The sequence below is a fragment of the Lagopus leucura genome, unplaced genomic scaffold (genome assembly GCF_019238085.1).
Source record: "Lagopus leucura isolate 7727_CA_CO unplaced genomic scaffold, USGS_WTPT01 Super-Scaffold_100001, whole genome shotgun sequence".
NCBI lineage: Eukaryota > Metazoa > Chordata > Aves > Galliformes > Phasianidae > Lagopus > Lagopus leucura.
The window spans coordinates 24,090,302-24,106,949 of record NW_024962262.1 but is presented as its reverse complement, the minus strand read 5'-3'; the positions used below and the strand labels follow the sequence as shown (position 1 = coordinate 24,106,949).

The window sequence follows — 16,648 nt, the reverse complement described above, 5'->3', positions numbered from 1 at the left end:
GGGGGGGGGGGGGGGGGGAGAAGGGGGTTGCGTACCCGTGGGGTGAGGCGCTGCCCAGAGGCCGCTGGGCCGCCGAGCGCTGTCACACACTTTTGTGCGGCCGCCACATGGCGGGCGGGGAGGAGCGGGCTCCGCTCGGGGCAGGGGGCGCGGGGCCGAGCAGGTGCGAGGGGGTTGGCGGGGCTGCGGCGCGGGGCCGACGCGGAAGGGGGGGGGGAAGGGGGACGACGGGAACGCGCGGAGGGGGGCGCGCACGGAAGCGCGCTCCCGGCCCCCCTTACCCTGGGGTCGGGCGGAGGGGAGGGGGCGGGGGGGAAGCCCCAAAGTTGGCAGTGAGCGGGGAGAAACAGAAGGAGCTGGCGAAAGAGGAAACTCCTGCCGCGGCTGCAGCCCGCTCGGGGAGAAAGCACGAGGCTGTTACCTCCGCGTCCGTAGGTTACGGGCAGGGGGCCCGTAAGGGTCGCACCGCCGCCATGCCCCCGCTGCCCCGCGCTGGGGAGGGGTCCCGCTGCCTCTCTCAGCGCAGAGCACGGCGATTCCTCGTTGTCACATCTCGGGGTGCAGCAGGAGCCGGCACTTGGGGAATTAACCCCGTGCGGTTTCGTGTTAGCTTCCCCGCACGGACCGGGCCGGGGATGGCACCGAGAGATGGGTGAGCGGATGGATGGAGCTCCTCAGTGCTCAGGGCAGCGCGGCCCGGCGAAATCCCAGTACTGACAGAACCCCAACTTCGGGAGCTGCGTTGTTGCAGCGCACATCGATAGGTGTTTCTGTTGTCAGAGCTCTGCAAGAGTTCAACATTTGTTCCTTAAACTGGTGGAAGTTTCACTTTGTCACGCTCACATTGTGCTGTACACAACTTCGACACGTGGGAATACAAAAGGGAGAAAGTTTTCTTTGGGGGCAGGGCGGATGCAGGTCCCCGTGGGTGCATGGCATGAGGCTGGCAGCAGGGCATGGCTGTGGCACCAGCGTTGTGCCGGCCGCCTTCCAGCAACGCAGGTCTGTGCTGTGCTGCCAGCCAGCGCAGTGGGAATTACAGGCGTGGGTTCAGGAGTGGATGGGATCTGACCCTTAAAAAGCGTAATTGTAGTAGACATATTTATACATCCATTAAGCAAATAACTTAATGGGAAGGATTTGCGATGGGTATGCAAAATGCGTTATTACGGTATAGAAAGATAAAGCAAAGTGGGTCAGTGAGTTTGGGTCAGAACGGATGATACCATCAGAACATCAAACTGTATTTACTTTCTGGGTTTCTCCTCCAGTACGTTTCATTGTGGCTCTTCGTTCCTTACAAACTAATTATTTGCAATTATTTCTGGCTGTACAGTGCTTACGTAGGGCATTGTGATCCACTCGGTGCAGTGATTGCAGTGACCTTCCAGGCTTTGCTCTGCTGGGCGATGTCTGTCTGCGTCTGGGCAGACACTGCTGTGGAGATGGAGCTGTAAGAGCCAGCTCGAAACCAGCAGCTCAATTGCTACAGTCGTCAGATGGAGAAATTGTGATCCAGCATCTTATCACTGTTGTATTTCTCTCATAATCAGCTGATGCACTCAAATACACTAATCCCCTATTTTGGAAAGCTTCATCAAGGTTAATAGGTTGTTTAATCAAAAAAGGCATCCAAATAAAGCTATTGCTTTGCGTTTTTTTAAATGGATGGAGCCGTTAGTTGCCAGTTGTTGTGCAAATCATTTGCAATAACTTATTTCAGGATAGAAAAGTTTTAGATGCATTTCACCAAAATGATACATTTTAACTGTGATATTGCTATTTAAAAAAAAAAAATCAATAAACCAAAAATCAATGAAGCACCGAGGGATTTTCTATTGAATGCTTTATGTGGAGTTCTGTAAAGTGAATTGGTTTCTGTGTTTATTTGTGATACTACTAATAATAACGTGATACTAAAGGACCTTTTTCTAAATTAGGCTCTGTATCAGCTCGCTGGAAAAACAGCCTTCCGCTATGGAGGATGACTTTTCTTTTCTGGTCCGACTGACCTTTGCTTTTATTTTCCCCATAAAAAGCATCAGTTGCCAAACAGAAATCCAGGAAATAGCAAACTGTGCGTTTAGCCTACATTGTGATTAAACGGTTTGACATTAATGGGATGCTGGAAAGCCATATGCCAAGCAAATAGGAGAAGTGTAAAGGCAGAACACAAAAAATATTTAAAGCTATTGGATGCCCAGTCACATCAGGTTTCCTGAATGTGTCTGTGGAGCAGAGCAGCGCTCTGTGCACTGGATGTCACCTGTGTGGGATTAATGACCTGGAAGCTATTGATCCCAGACTGTTCTGGTCTCTTGTTTCTCCAGCGCTTGCTGTGGAATTTTGACATGCTGGTCCCTTTCTGGAATTTCCCATAGACTTAGATTGGCTTTGGATTGTGCCCACGGCAGGCTGAGAGCGTGCCTTCCTCTGACCTCCCTCCCGTGGCCAGGACGTGTTAATCTCTGCTGACATTTCAGGATGATTTGAATGAGTTCATTGACATTCATACTTAAAGCAGAGAGTTATTTGCGCTGTTTGGGAGTTGTTTACAAATTTTGGAAAACAACCCCATTGATTTGGAGTGCAGAGGGGAAAGATTCCTGACATGAAACAGTTCTCCCGAAAGCTTGTCTTGCAGTCTCCTTGCTGTAGCTTCTGCTGCTCTCAGCGATGTGGACCTGGCATGTGTGTGTTTGCTGAGTGCTCGCATCATTTTCCTCCTATTGGTATTAATTAAGGGAGCATCTCACCCAGATAGGTTAGTGCAGATCACAGGTAGTTTAAATGAACCTGTCAGCAGTGCAGCTGCAAATAATTCCAAATATACAGAATGTGGGTATGTAGTGATGACCTCCCTTCTTGCTGCCGATTACTAAAATATAACGTAATCGGCAGAAATACGGTGGGTTTTATGAGCAAAGGAGACTTCTTGAAGGCCAGGGGATAAATCGTAGCACCTATAAAGAAGTGAAAGGTGTGGAGAAAGCTTATGCACATTGAGAACAACCAGCAGGGCTCCAGCCCCGTGCGAGATCAGAACTTCAAGGCCCATCTGACCGCATTTATTTATTGTTAAATACTGAGAGGAGAATCTGCGATCTTTGGAGCGCAATGGCTACAACAGAGCAGCCGGTTTATCCCCTTAATCTGATGCTGTGGCAGTGGCAGTAGCCCAGCATCCGACACCTGGGGAAGGAGGGAGAGCTGTGCCACACTGCGCTGCCTGATGGGCGCTGCGAGGGCACTGCTGGGCACAGGGACATCTCCTCCTGGGTCTTCGTTTTCTGAAAGTATTCATTCAATTTTATTAACTCCTCCTTTATAGCTGTGAGTCCTGTTCAGGATTTTTTTTTTTAAGGTTGTAATTAGTACAAAAACGTACATCCTGTTGTCGATTCTGCATCAGCTTTACTGAAGAGAGCAGACTGTATGATAGCACAGCGACACGTACACTCGGAATGCAAAGTTCTTTATCTCCACAAACTCAGACACCAAGTTCCCACGTAGGCCTGCACTCCCTTTTCGGGACTGCCCGCAAAGGAGCGGGTCCGCTCCCTCCGGCCTGACGGCTGTTTTCCCCGCAGCTCTCAGCGCTGGGGTCAGACCCGTGCCGCTCCGGGCCGGTGCTCACCTCCCATTGCGGTGCCGTGCCGTGCCGTGCGGTGCCGGTGGGGCGCGCTCCCGCGGAAGCTGCCCCCTGTTGGCCGCTGCGCGCTCCCGGCGCTTCCCTCAGCAGTTCCCCGGCTCCGAGCGATCTCATCTGCTTCCAGTGCCTAGCTAAGACTTCACAGTCGGAGTGTATTCCGAGTGTTGTTTGGGGATGATGATTACTGTTTGACTGCCTCTTAGGGGTTCTTCTCCTTTCCTGTTCCCGGATCGTTCCAGAGGGCTGGTTTTGCCCATCGCTGTGTTTCATCATCTGAGGTGAATCCCATGTGAAACACAGAATTCTCATACTCTATGTTAAATGTGAATATCCTTCTCGAGAACTACGATCTGTTAAATACCTGCTGCCGTCTGTGCCACTGCATCCCCCCCAGCTGTCCCGCATCGGGACAGAGGAGTGGTGTGGTTGGGCTGCATGCAGAGGTGCATCTCTCGTGCAGGAGGCTCAGCAGGAATCAGGAACTGCCGAGCTGCATCAGCACTGCGTGAGCACAGGGTCCGGAACTACGGCAGCCTCTGCCTGCTTTTAAGCAACAGAACTATATTGAGATCTTCTTTGTTCCTTTATAAGTTAAATGTGTTTTCTTTTTAAACTAACGTTTTGAGGATCTGCTCTGCATTAGGAGCTGATTCCATCCATTGTTTCCAAATAGTTATTAACCTTTTGCAAATTATGTACTGCAGAGTAATTTTTTCAGTAATCTTTACGTGTGTGTTCTGTAGCAGCACTGTAATGTGGATAGACATCATAGGAATTGACATTAAATTTTTCGTTGCCGAAGTATGCGTTTAATTGATGGAGCTGAAGATTCATCTGCAAAAGCTATTATGATGCACAGAATTAATTCATATATATATAATTTCTCCAGTATGCATCAAGGAAGATTTTTTTTTGTCCATTATCATTTAAATTATTTACAAAAATCCTGAAGCGTAAGCCAAAATATTTATTTTTACAATCAAAATGTATCTGTGACTCAAAGTGACAAAAGGCAGTGTGCTTCCTGAAGTTACTTTGTCCCTAGGTTACTCCCAGCGTTCTGCTTATGTATCTGATATGAGGCTCAGTTTGGAGCGTAACCACTGCTGATGCTCCATTTCTTGAGCAGTGTGGAGTATTGAAGTGCAATCTGTTTGTATGTGGGTCTTTATCATTAACTGTGAATTACGCGATTCTGTGTTTTCAAACATTAGATCATTAGATATCTTAGTCTTATTATTTTAATGGAAGAAAAAGAATAGATAATGGTAAGTTTCCATAGCATAAGCTGTCAGGGAACTGCATGAGAGGAAGAATCAGTTCTGAGCATGCAGTTAAGTCCCTATTTCAGATTCTTCACTCTGAACCACTGATAGCAGTGAGCTGCATCAGGGAAGGATAACCTGTAAATACTGTGCACTTGCATTGCCCTGTGAAGCTGAGTTGGTCTCTTTTAGAGATGGGATATTGGGTGACGAGGGCCCTGAATGGCACTTCAGGATGCACTGACCTGAACTTCTGTGTGAGCTTTGATCGAGGAATGGCTGCATTTCAGCTCACGTTGCTTGTAAATGATGTTTTGTGATAATTACATCTACAGTCAGCAAGCGTATGAATGTATACAATGCAATCCTGTAAACCGTGTGTATCAAATAGCTCGTTAGCAACAAAACAGAAACTTTGTAAAGCAGTTCAAGACTCTTTTTAATATTCCTAATTTTCATGGTTTTGATTTAATAAAGCAGGCTAAAGCTTTTACTGTGTGACCATGAGGATTCTCATGTGGGTATGTTTGTTTTTCCATCTTAGGGTACCCTGTTCACTGCAAAACTAATTTACAGTAGATGTTTTCTCTGCATCCTGTGCATTTTACATCTTCCTTGTGAAGAAGAAAGTGATATATGTATGAAAAATAAGTGCTTTTTTTGGTTGCAAATATTGAATGGTTTTTATGTTCATTGAAAGACTAAAATTAGCTGTAGTTCAGAAACAGGTGCACCTGGTGGAATTTAGCCATATGGTTTATTTATAGAATAACTATATAAATTCTGCGGGTGAATAAAATTCTGCTGCTTATAACACGCTCTCATCCTAATGGAAAAAGAACATCCAGTGAGCATGGCGGCGTGAACTGGAAGCTGAATTCTGCCAGATACGTTCCTTTTTATGTTAAATATGCTTGGATTCAGGCTGGGCTTTCAGTCTGATTTTCTTTTTTACTTACTATAATTTTACACAATGCTAAAAATACGGAGAAGAAAATATCTTAACTACCTTGCTGACAACTTAATAGAGTTATACTGGAGCTGAATGGGGCTGGAGAGAAAAGGCAAGAAAGGAGTAAGGAGGACTGCAGCAAAGATTTTTGGATAATTGACAGCCACATATTTGTTGTGTTACAATGTCAGGATTGAAGTTCGTAACTCTGAATAACGTTCCTGTTAGAACTCTTGTTAATGATACAGCACTGAAAACATGTTTTCCACATTTGGCCAAAAAGCTGTTGTTCAGAACATGTCTCAGAATATGCTTGTGTATACAAATTGTTGTGTGACGGTAATGATTTTAAAAATCTTTTACTTTTGGGAAATGCTTGGCTTTTTCATCTTACATAAAAGAATTGTAAGGGATCAAAAATAAATTAGCAGTCAAAAGTAAACTTTAAAGGGAGCAGGCAGTATATATGTGATTAGTATTTAATTGCATCTTTAGTAACTGTGATTTCATGTTGTTCTCATACTTGGTAATGAGTTCATTTTAAATACGAAGCTAGATCAGGATTTTACTTACGGTTCGTAGAAAGAGCTTTCAGGTTATTCGTACTGTATTTTTAAGAGATGTATAAAGAATGCACTGAATTTCTATTTGTGATAAATCTGCTCAGGATGTATTAAAGTTCTAGTGTTGTTAAAGATACATTATTACAAAAACCACTTTTTTGATTTATACTTTTTCAAATGCAGTCAAAATATAAACTTAATATTTCAATTAGTTTTCTACTGTAGTTTAATAGATACCAGTCTTATCTATCTTTATGAAGTATGTAATTTGTTTCCAGTCTCCTGGGCTGCCGTAAAAATCTTTATTTATTGGAGAAGGTCACCGGTAGGACTTAGCTATTTACATTAAAAATGCTGTGGTTTTAAACCGTGCCTTCTTTTAAGAATGTGGACAGTCCTGTTGATTTCAAAGGCCTAAATGCATCTTTTAAACCGAGAGTATGCTAATATATTTAGAAGCTCTCCTTTGGAAGAACCAAGTGAAATATTTGGTAGAAAGCTCTATTATTACATGCTGTCTAGTTTCAGTTAGAAAGTAGTAAAAATACTTAAGTTGTAGTGTCCTGTAAATAACACTTGTTGCATAAAATAGTAAAGTGGAGAGTCATGTTGCATTTTTAACATTAAGAAATAAGGGTGATGTCCCTGGTAGGAATGAATATCAGAATTTGCTATAAACCATGACTTTATAATACCTGCTAGCAGTTCTTGTATTTGTTTTTCGTAGAACAGAAGAAAAAAACTTTCTCTTATTAAGGGAATGAGCACTTAGAGATGTGCTGTCACTGTCACTTTTCACGTTTGAGTTCATGTAGTCTGATAGTTCAGTGAGAAGAAAATGAAACCATTTTCCAATTGTATTCAGTTTCCTTAACAAAAGGGAAGGAGGAAGAAAGGAAAATACCTCAGGTGGACTTAAGCGTATAACAGACTGATATAAACGAAAAGTCATGTATATGTTCCCTCTTTTTTTTCCTTCTCTTAGCTTGTTCCAACACTTCCTACACATGATATGTAGAACTTCATTATATCTCCATGTCTGTATTTACCACTCAAAACTAATGTCATGGTAGTGCTTCTCATTTCCATGTATAATGTTCTAATTCGAATCTGGACCATTTTTTTCTTCTTTTTTTCCTTTTTTTTTTTTCTTTTCTTTTTTTTTTTTTAAGCTGGTATTCATAGCTTTTAAAAGACCAGATTAAAAAATAAGCATACTATACTATAGTATGTCTTACACTATTGTGTATTGTAGATAGTTTATGATTCCACTGATTCTACTCTCTCTCTTCAAAATATGTGGATACTGACATATACTAAAAACAAAGATTGTAGTAGAAAATGAAGTTCCCTTTGCAATAAATAATAAGTTTAAAGTACAGCTATATATTGTACAAGAAATGCATATTTTTGGAAAGCAACAAGGGAAATGTGTTAGAAATACTGATTTAGCAACATGTCACTGTTCCAGGAGCACATATGCAAATTATTATTTAAGGAAGGAGTCATAACATTTCCTGTGCGGGTCATCAGTTTAGTAGAGATGTTTGGGTATAGCTGCAGCTGTTGGGTTGGCTTGATGCCATCTAAAGGTACAACAGGTGTGATGGGACTGACAAGCAACAAACTTCCCATAGATTTTTCCTTTCAGAGCTTCTCTAGCATCCCCACTGGAAAGTGGAGGAAAGGGTGGAATCCATCTTCTGTAGAAGCGCAGCTCCATAGCATGTAGATCTCAGATGTACATGTGCAGGGAGAGCAATTTGCTTAAAGGTAGTGAATGTATTGACTGTTGCCCTTCCTCTGTTCTTTGCATGTGCTTTTAGAGTACTCCACCTATGTTGAAGCTATGGTGGAGGTCAGTCTGCCTGCGGGCTGAGGTGGGGCAGTCTTTTTTGTCTGCTGACCTTGGGCATGTGCGTGGACTCACAGGCGTGCATTAAAGACATTTGCATGGAGCTGACCAGTGTATGCTTCTACAAAGGCTGTGTAAGACTTGATGGAGCCAGAAGGACACGTCTCAAATGGAGTGATTTGTGTAGCTCAGTTGCATAGTCAAAATCAACCCATTATCACTCTGGCTTCATTGCAGCAAGGTTCAGGCTCCAGTACGCATCACGCATAATGTTAAGCACAGTAATCTCAGGTTGTTACTTCAGGAGTAGAGATTCTCCGACATTCAGCTCTACTGCTGAGGCTTTACTGTTGCTGGTCTACCTAATATACATTTTGTCTTTTGCAGTGACCCCTTAGGTGATTTTTGTCTCGTGGCATCTTATTTTACATATTTTATTACTGAAATTAGTATAATACAGTGATATCATGAGAGGTAATAAAATAATAGTTATGAAATGCCTTGTGAAACATCGTTGTATTCACAAATATTCCAAAGTATGACTACATATGTAAAACATTTTGACATTGAAGGAGAAAGATGTTGTCAGTTAAAACTGCTGGCATTGTTATGTGATAAGGTCGTCTGTTCTTCTACTTGGTGTGCCAGTTGCTGAAAGACAGATATTTATTTTTAGAGATGAAAAAAGCATTTTCATCAGCTTAAATGAAGAGATCCAACTGGTTGTAAATACTGTTTTGTGAAATCTTGTTTCACCTATGGAAGTGTTTTCTTTATGGAAGGTGTGCTGTAATTGGGATGGGTTTATCTTTCCAGCCCACCTAATCATTTCCTTTCACAATTCCAGAATGCATGCAGATTTGAACTTGTAGCCAGGAAAAAGTGCTGCCATGCTTCAAATTGCCAAAGGACCTCAAGGGACAGAAACTTGACCTGGTTTTATGAAACCATAGAATTACATTTATACAAGCTACCCCTTGGGAAAGGAATGAACTGATCCCAATTCGTTTCTAAATACTAGGGCCTTACGGGTCACATTTGAATTCTCCCCTACACCTGTTTTTCTACTAAATATTTCTAAGGACATTTTTAGAAACTTACTTTACATTAGGTATGGGTCATGTGCCTAATATTTAACAGTTCAGTGTTCTAATTTGTTAAAATGTCTAATGGTTTCTCAGTATAAGTAAGCTGCAAAAAGTTTAAACTATGGACTTTGTTCAATGTGGGTTAATCCTCCTGTGGCTTAAGTAATTTAGGCTTCGTTTCCCTGCGTGTGAGTTGCAAATCCCAGAATGGTCAGTGGGTATAGTTAGTACATATTGTATGGGCTACTGGTAAGGGATTATCTCTACAGCTGGATGGGTGAGCTGCTCACTTAGGACATGGGACAAGTGGGCCAAGGTTTAAAACGGCTCACCAGTGAAACAAGTTACATTCCCTGTGCAGGTCATCTGTTTAGTAGAGGTGATCAGGAGGAAGTCATCTGCCTCCAAAATGGCGCTTGGCCTCTGTCGGATTAAGCTTTTTGAACGTGGAAGATCTGTGTTCAGGCCTTTTTGAATTGATTGAGGTAATGGGTGTGTGTTACCATGACCTTTCTCTTCTACCACTTTGGTGTGATCCAGAAGTCTAAATATCTGAGGTGAGCAAGTGCTTACCTCGCTCTGTGAACTGATGTGGTGCTTAAGATGTCTTCGTGTATGCCAGCGTAGCACCAGTTTCCAGTACACAGATTGAGCTGAAACAGGGAGCCCCTGAGGACAGGGAAGGGATCCTTAGTACTTCTGAATATCTATGATTGAACTATATGCTTATACAATGAAATTAGAATTAGCTTGCACTTTGATTTATTTAACAAACTAAGTGAGTGCTCTGTTCAGCTGAAGTTTGCCTCAGCAATTATTATCCCACAGAGGCTCTACAAACCTTCCAGGCTCCACTTCCACCTTATCATGAAAACTATTTCCTTATTCTCAGGCAATCTTTCCCATCCTTGAAAGACACTTTGAGAGTTGAAATTGGCATTAAGTGCCTGCATAAGTCTACCTATTTCTAGTGAATGAGTGACAGATTTGGGTATTATCCATCTAGGATAGATTTTCTTTATACACCATCTTAACATTTTAGATCGACTGAACAGTTCATGTGATGATTCCTAACTCTATGCATTCTAGTACTGAATGTAGATATGGCAGAATGGGCTTTTGTTTGGAATTACTGCTCACACTTACATGTAGTCGTGAGTTTCTAGTCACTTTTGGCCTTAGCCAGCAAGGATCAGAGGGGGAGAAATGGGAAGAGGAATGTACCATCATATGTAAGATGATATTTATTCACTACATTTGTTTCCTTTTCCCAGCGGGGAATTTCCTCTCACAGTTTATATTCAACAATTCGCTACTTTGGTGGTGTGGATATCCGGGCTGTTCCATGTGGCATTCTATGGCTGCTATTTGTGGCCTTTGCTTCACTTGACTGGCAGAGTGGAAGGCAGGTCTTCTAAAGAGTGGTTGCTTATCACTATTACGTATTCATTATGAATGTGTACATAATGTCTTTTTCTAATTTGCCTCCAAGAAGTGCTCATATTGATCCCCAAGTTCTTTAGAAGTCAGCCTTTTGCTTTCAGTAATTCAGTTTTTGTTGATGTCATCAACAGGTTTGACTATCAGCAGCTTAATGCTGATACCCTGAGTGGATCGGAGTGGGATTTTTTTTTCCAAGACACATGAATGGTTATGTTTCCAAATTATTTTTAATAGAAGATAAGAGTCTAGTTGCATTTTCTCGAGTACTTATTTACTGGCTATTCCTTTGTAGTTCTGTTATTCATAGGCTGAGTGAATGATATATTAATCATACTGCATCTAGAGCAAATACAGATGAGAGTAGGTTAAGGCTTTTGACTTAGAGATAAAGTGTTTCAGCTGCCATGCTTTCTGATTTTTGGGGTAAATAAGGAAAATCTTTAAGATGAGCTCTCTTCACTGTATTTGATGTGTTTGTCTTGAATTTTCTATGCATCAAAACTATGGAGGAAAAATTCCTTTGTTATTTGTTTAATCATAAAAGAACTCAATATGAAGGAACAAACTAATATATTTGGATTTCAAAATCCAGACTTTCCTTTTTCTCCCCTTCTTCCCCTCACACAAGTCTGTTGATTTTGAAGAAATGAAAGATACAAATGTGCAGTTCCTAACAGAAGCCCCATTTTATTAGTCATGATGAAGACTTCAAATATGGATTCTTTGTCTGGGAGTTGCTAACCCTAACAGCTACAGTAGGAACAAGAGCCCTTAGGCTGTGGTGTTGGGAATATCGTGAAGAGTAGCATAGTGAAGAGACAGAACTAAAAAGCTGTTTGACAGCATATTAAAGTATATTTGACCACACAGCATTGTAAGTTTAAATATGTGTGATCAAATTTTCATTCTTTGGATCAGAACCGTTTTCTTTCTCTTGGCTGAGTAAGGTTGTGTTTAGAATAATGTCTGGAAAAGCAAGTAAGAAGAAATACACTTTAGTTTGGAGTTTGATGTGGGACTGAGATTCTTGTGGCAGAGATGCTAGTTGTGAATTAGGTATTTGTGTTTTTATTATATAACTGAAAGAACTTATTACCTCCATCTCCTTTAATCAACTAATTTACAGGATAGATAAAAGAAGGGAAGATAAAGATAAGTCGATAAAGGAAGTTACTACTATCTACTATTATTAGCACACATGACTGAGTTTTGCAGAGGACTAACGTGGAAGTACAGGCTTTGATGATGCCTCTGTGAAGAAATAGTTTGTGAGACACGTTTGTTAGGTAAATTTAATCATATCTGGAAATTGTTACCTCTGTGTTGTGTGTTTCAGAGTTTACTTCAGAGGCATATAGCTGTGATTCCCAGGCTTGTTTATAGTTTTACCCATCAGATGTGCAGCAGTAAATATTGGGCTGCACATAAAAGTCTTAATCCTGCAAGCAGGAAGGAAACTTTGGCTTATGTGAGGAGTCCTGTTGACTGTAACATCTCAGTCGGACAGTTTAGAGATATGAAGTTATACATGTCCTTAAATATTGTCAGTATCGGCACCCTCCATCTCAAACAGATTTTTCGTATGCAGGAGTTTCATAGATACCAGCAACCAAGTGTGGGAATGATCAAAGAGCATTGTTTGTAATCAGAATGTGGGTTAGGAGTTTATAAAACAACTTGTGGATGCTTGGATGTATGTGAAATTTACTGACGTGAGTAATCCCACTGATAGAAGTGAGAGCATTCAGGTGACTAAAACAAGTCAAACATGGGAATGCTTAGAAGATAGTGACCTTAGAATTGAGCATTCATCGTTCAAAGTATTCAAAGCGTAGTTATTAAAACTTAAACCCAGGAGTTTCTGTTTCAACGCTGAAACAGCTAGGAAAACATTTGGGCTGTGCACCTGCAAAATTGTAATACATTTTAATGACGCTGAATAACTTTCCCAATTCCGTGCACTCTTTTTTTTTGGAGGAGAGTGGGGGAAGGGAGAGAAAGGAGGGTGAGAGAGGGACGATGACAGTGAGGCTGTTTGTTTTTCACGAAAGTTGTTTGTGATTTCAGGTACTCATGGGAAATCTCTTGATCAGATTCACATCTGTTCCTGTCAAAGTGGGTGCTAAGATACCGGTCACCCAGCAACCATGTCCAAGAGGGAATTGGGCCGATAATAACTTCAAAAAGGAATGACAGATGCTAGATTAGGATGAAAGACAAAACGCATGAAAAATGAGCTTGTTAGAATAAAAAAATTGTTCAAGCACCTTCATGCAAATTAAATGAATATTGAACATTTGCATGCAGTAATTTCTACTTTTTCTGTTGATTGAGAAGAAATAAAAGTGGTACATATAAAATCGTAAATGTATTTTTTAATTTTTTTTGCACCAATTAACATACAAAGCAGTATCTTTCTTCTAAAAATGAGATTAGCCACCTGGGTGCTTGGCTGTATCACACATATGTCACAACATTTTTGTAATGAGCGTGCTTCTGTTGAAGGAACACCTTTTCTAATTTTTCATAGCAAAACAAACAAGCAACCTTTTACTCATTTTAAAACGCTTTAGGTTAACGTAGTTCTGTTTCTTTCTACTCTGGTTTACAGAGCTGAATTATTTCCTGCTGTCCTTGAATCCAGTCAGTATAATGCGCATTAATAAAAGATCACATAAGATGAGTTCAGACCAAATGCTAAGGTTTCCTATTGACTGGTCAAACAATATGATTTTAAAGCGCAATGTCAGGGTAACACAAAAGAAATAGTCACTTTTCCATGCCTATGTATGAAGGTATTTAAATAATCCAACAGTTTTATTATCAAAACATTCACATAACAGTCAGAATTTGGAAAATAATGATATAATATTCCGATTGAGAAAGAATTTTGTGTCTTGGTTTAGCAGTGTCTAATGTGGTCACGTACAGAAATTGATTTTCTTCAGAAATTAATTAATTTTTCATATCGCCCTAAGCTGCAGTTAAAAAGAGTGCATACTTGTCTGTTTTTTCCAGAAATATTGCCTAATCATATTAATACCATTGCCCCAAGGATGAAAAGATAATTGTACAAATGCATTTGGAAATATGTATCACTGAGTATTTATGATTAAATTATGCAAATGACCCAGCTCTCATCCTTTCCAGACCCAGATTGTCTAATTAGGATTGATATGCTGAATAGATGTTCCAGAATTTGAATACAAGCATGTCCAAAGAGCAGAAAATTGGAAATGACAAGGCTGAAATGCTAAGAAAAGTGTCTTTCCCTTTTATACTTTACTAATGTGGTGTTAGCAGTTGCAGTTTTTCCTTTGGCTATATTGTGTGACTCATGTGTCCTACAAGAAATAAGTCGGGAAAGAAAAATCAACTTTCATAATTAGCATTACTTTATTCAGGACCTATTTTTCTTAAAATTCTACTAGTCATCTCTCTCCCCTTTAATGCTTTGTAGTCTCGACATTAAAATAATACGTAATTCCACGTATTATTTCTTCATTTGGACCACATGTAGCACTGCTGGTACTACACGTTTAACATGTAAACTTTTCATGTGTTGAGATGAGATTTATGCACCTCACATATTTAGGGTTAGGTGGTTTGTTGTTTATTTTTTGTTGTTGTTGTTGCAGTTCTTATTTATTTGAATTCACAGTCCCTTCACATAATAACTTTTTTCCTTTTTCCCTTTTCTTAGAAGAGAACTGATGTCTCTTTAAGCTTGTTATGGGCATTCTGAGAATATCTATGTGAAAGTGAACAGAGTTTAAATCCTTCTTCTGCAGAGAGCTGTTTGTTCGTTTATTGCTCTTACGAAGCTGGGAGAAGAGTCTGGTGAGTAGGAAGGAGTGCTGAACTGTCAGTACTTCAGCCATTGTTAGCAGCGGGAGTCACTCCGTCTGAACTCTGCTGGCTCCTGCTTCCCATCTGCAGGATGATGGATTGCTATGTTTAATACATTTCAGCTTTTGTCTGTCATAGTGTAGATAGACAGCGCTATCAATGATTTCAACACTGATTAGAGCGCTGGTTGTACCCACTGCTATTGGCCAGGCACCTCCCGGGAATGTCTGATGTGGTAACTTGTTGGCACCCGTGCCATGCAAATGAGTAGCTCAGCTAACTATAGGCTGGTTTCAAACTACTGCAAAAGACTGCTGGGATTTATTAAACCTGCAGAGCCCCTCTGGAACACAGTTTGGACAAGCCTGAGAATTCTTGGTACCCAATGTAACTCCTCTTCAGAGCGGTCCTGAGCTCAGATAAGGGCCCCATGCTTTTAATAGCCCAGCACAGCCTCTGCTTACAGCGCTGCGTTCCAGGGGGTGTGATGTCAGCAGTGCTCGGCCCATCTGCACTTAAGTGTTTTGCTACTGGTGATATGGTAGGAGTGCAAGGGTTGCACTGAAGCAATAAGATATGACATGACATGTGTCGTACAAGGATTCGCTCAGCCGTGGGTGCTTTGTGATTCACAAGTCCACGGGCTGAATGATTTCAACCACCAGAGAAGTCGCTGTATACCAGCACAACATATGCCCTGGAGTATCTTCTAATAATCATAAAATGGTGCAGTGGACATAGAAGTTGAAAAAAAAAAAAACAAAAAAACAACCCAACAAAATTCATATTACAGGCATCTTTTTAGAGAATTGGATAATACATATATTATTTTCTCTGTTAGCACATTACTTTTGTACATAGAATAAAATACTGTTATGAATCTACTGTTTCAAACTTCATATTGTACTGGAAAGAAAGAAATAATTCTGCTTGCTAGAGCGTATAACGCTAGCTTTGAAAGATGCCTGACCCAGTTTTCTTGATTTGGACCACTGCCCACCGTGACAGGCCATGCTGAGGATAACTTTCACTTCATTCCGAACTGCGGGAGGAAGGCAAGTGAAATCGGGAAATATTAATCGTCCTTGATTTAGTTTTGTTAGTTGAGATTTTAATTTACAGAACTGGAATAATAGGAATAGGTAACTAAGACAGCCCACCACTAATTAAAGTGGAAAAAAAGCCAACCATAAATGTGTTTCCTTTCTTCCTACTTGCTTTATTTTCTATATATATATTCTGTGGTTATGTTCATTTCTGTGATTCTGAGATTTGTCTGCGGCATTATTTGCTTTTTAAAAATTTCATCACCTTTGGTTCAGCTTCCGTGGCTTTGCTTTTAGGCAATGATTTGTAATTTCTCATTTGTGCTTGCAGGAAATCTGAGCTCCATGGCACAGTCATGGATGCCATTTTTATTCCTTTTTAAGACGATCCAGGCAGTAGCAATGCTCACAGGGAGGAGTGTTCATGCTAATTAAAAGCTTGAGTTTACCTTTCAAAAAATGTTGGCAATTTGCCTGGGAGAAAATTCTGTCTTCAGTCACCATTTTTAATCTACTTGTCTGGTTGGAGTTATCTTCACTTTAAGAGTTTAAAAGTTGCCTGGATTTTTAAGTAGGTTCTTTGACATTGTTCCTAAGTGCTTGCTTGCCATATATGATGATCAGAGGATCTAAGGGCTTTGCAGAGAGGAATATCAGTAATAAGGAGGGCATAATCTTGACATTTACAGCTGCCAGCTTTTCTCAATTTATGCTGTGCTCATTAGCAATGGCTGTATGGTGGTGGAACAAGGAAACTTGAGGAGTACTTTATAAATTAATCAGAAAAGTAAAAAGTAAAGTTTATTAATGTGTTAGAACCTCCCTGATTTTTTCTCTGTGTTTGGCTAGAGATACTGAAAGGGGCTGTTCCTCTGGTGACATCAGCAGAAATCAATAGCTGGAGCATTCCTACGCGCATAGTAAGGAATCAACAG

The 16,648-nt window shown here is 40.8% G+C and overlaps 1 protein-coding gene across 5 annotated transcripts in view; it reads left to right on the top strand.

Annotated features, from left to right (window-relative positions):
* Positions 1–16,648, top strand: part of DACH1 (dachshund family transcription factor 1) — a 356,177-nt gene that overhangs the window by 1,088 nt on the left and 338,441 nt on the right. The gene's annotated exons all lie outside the window — the stretch shown is intronic.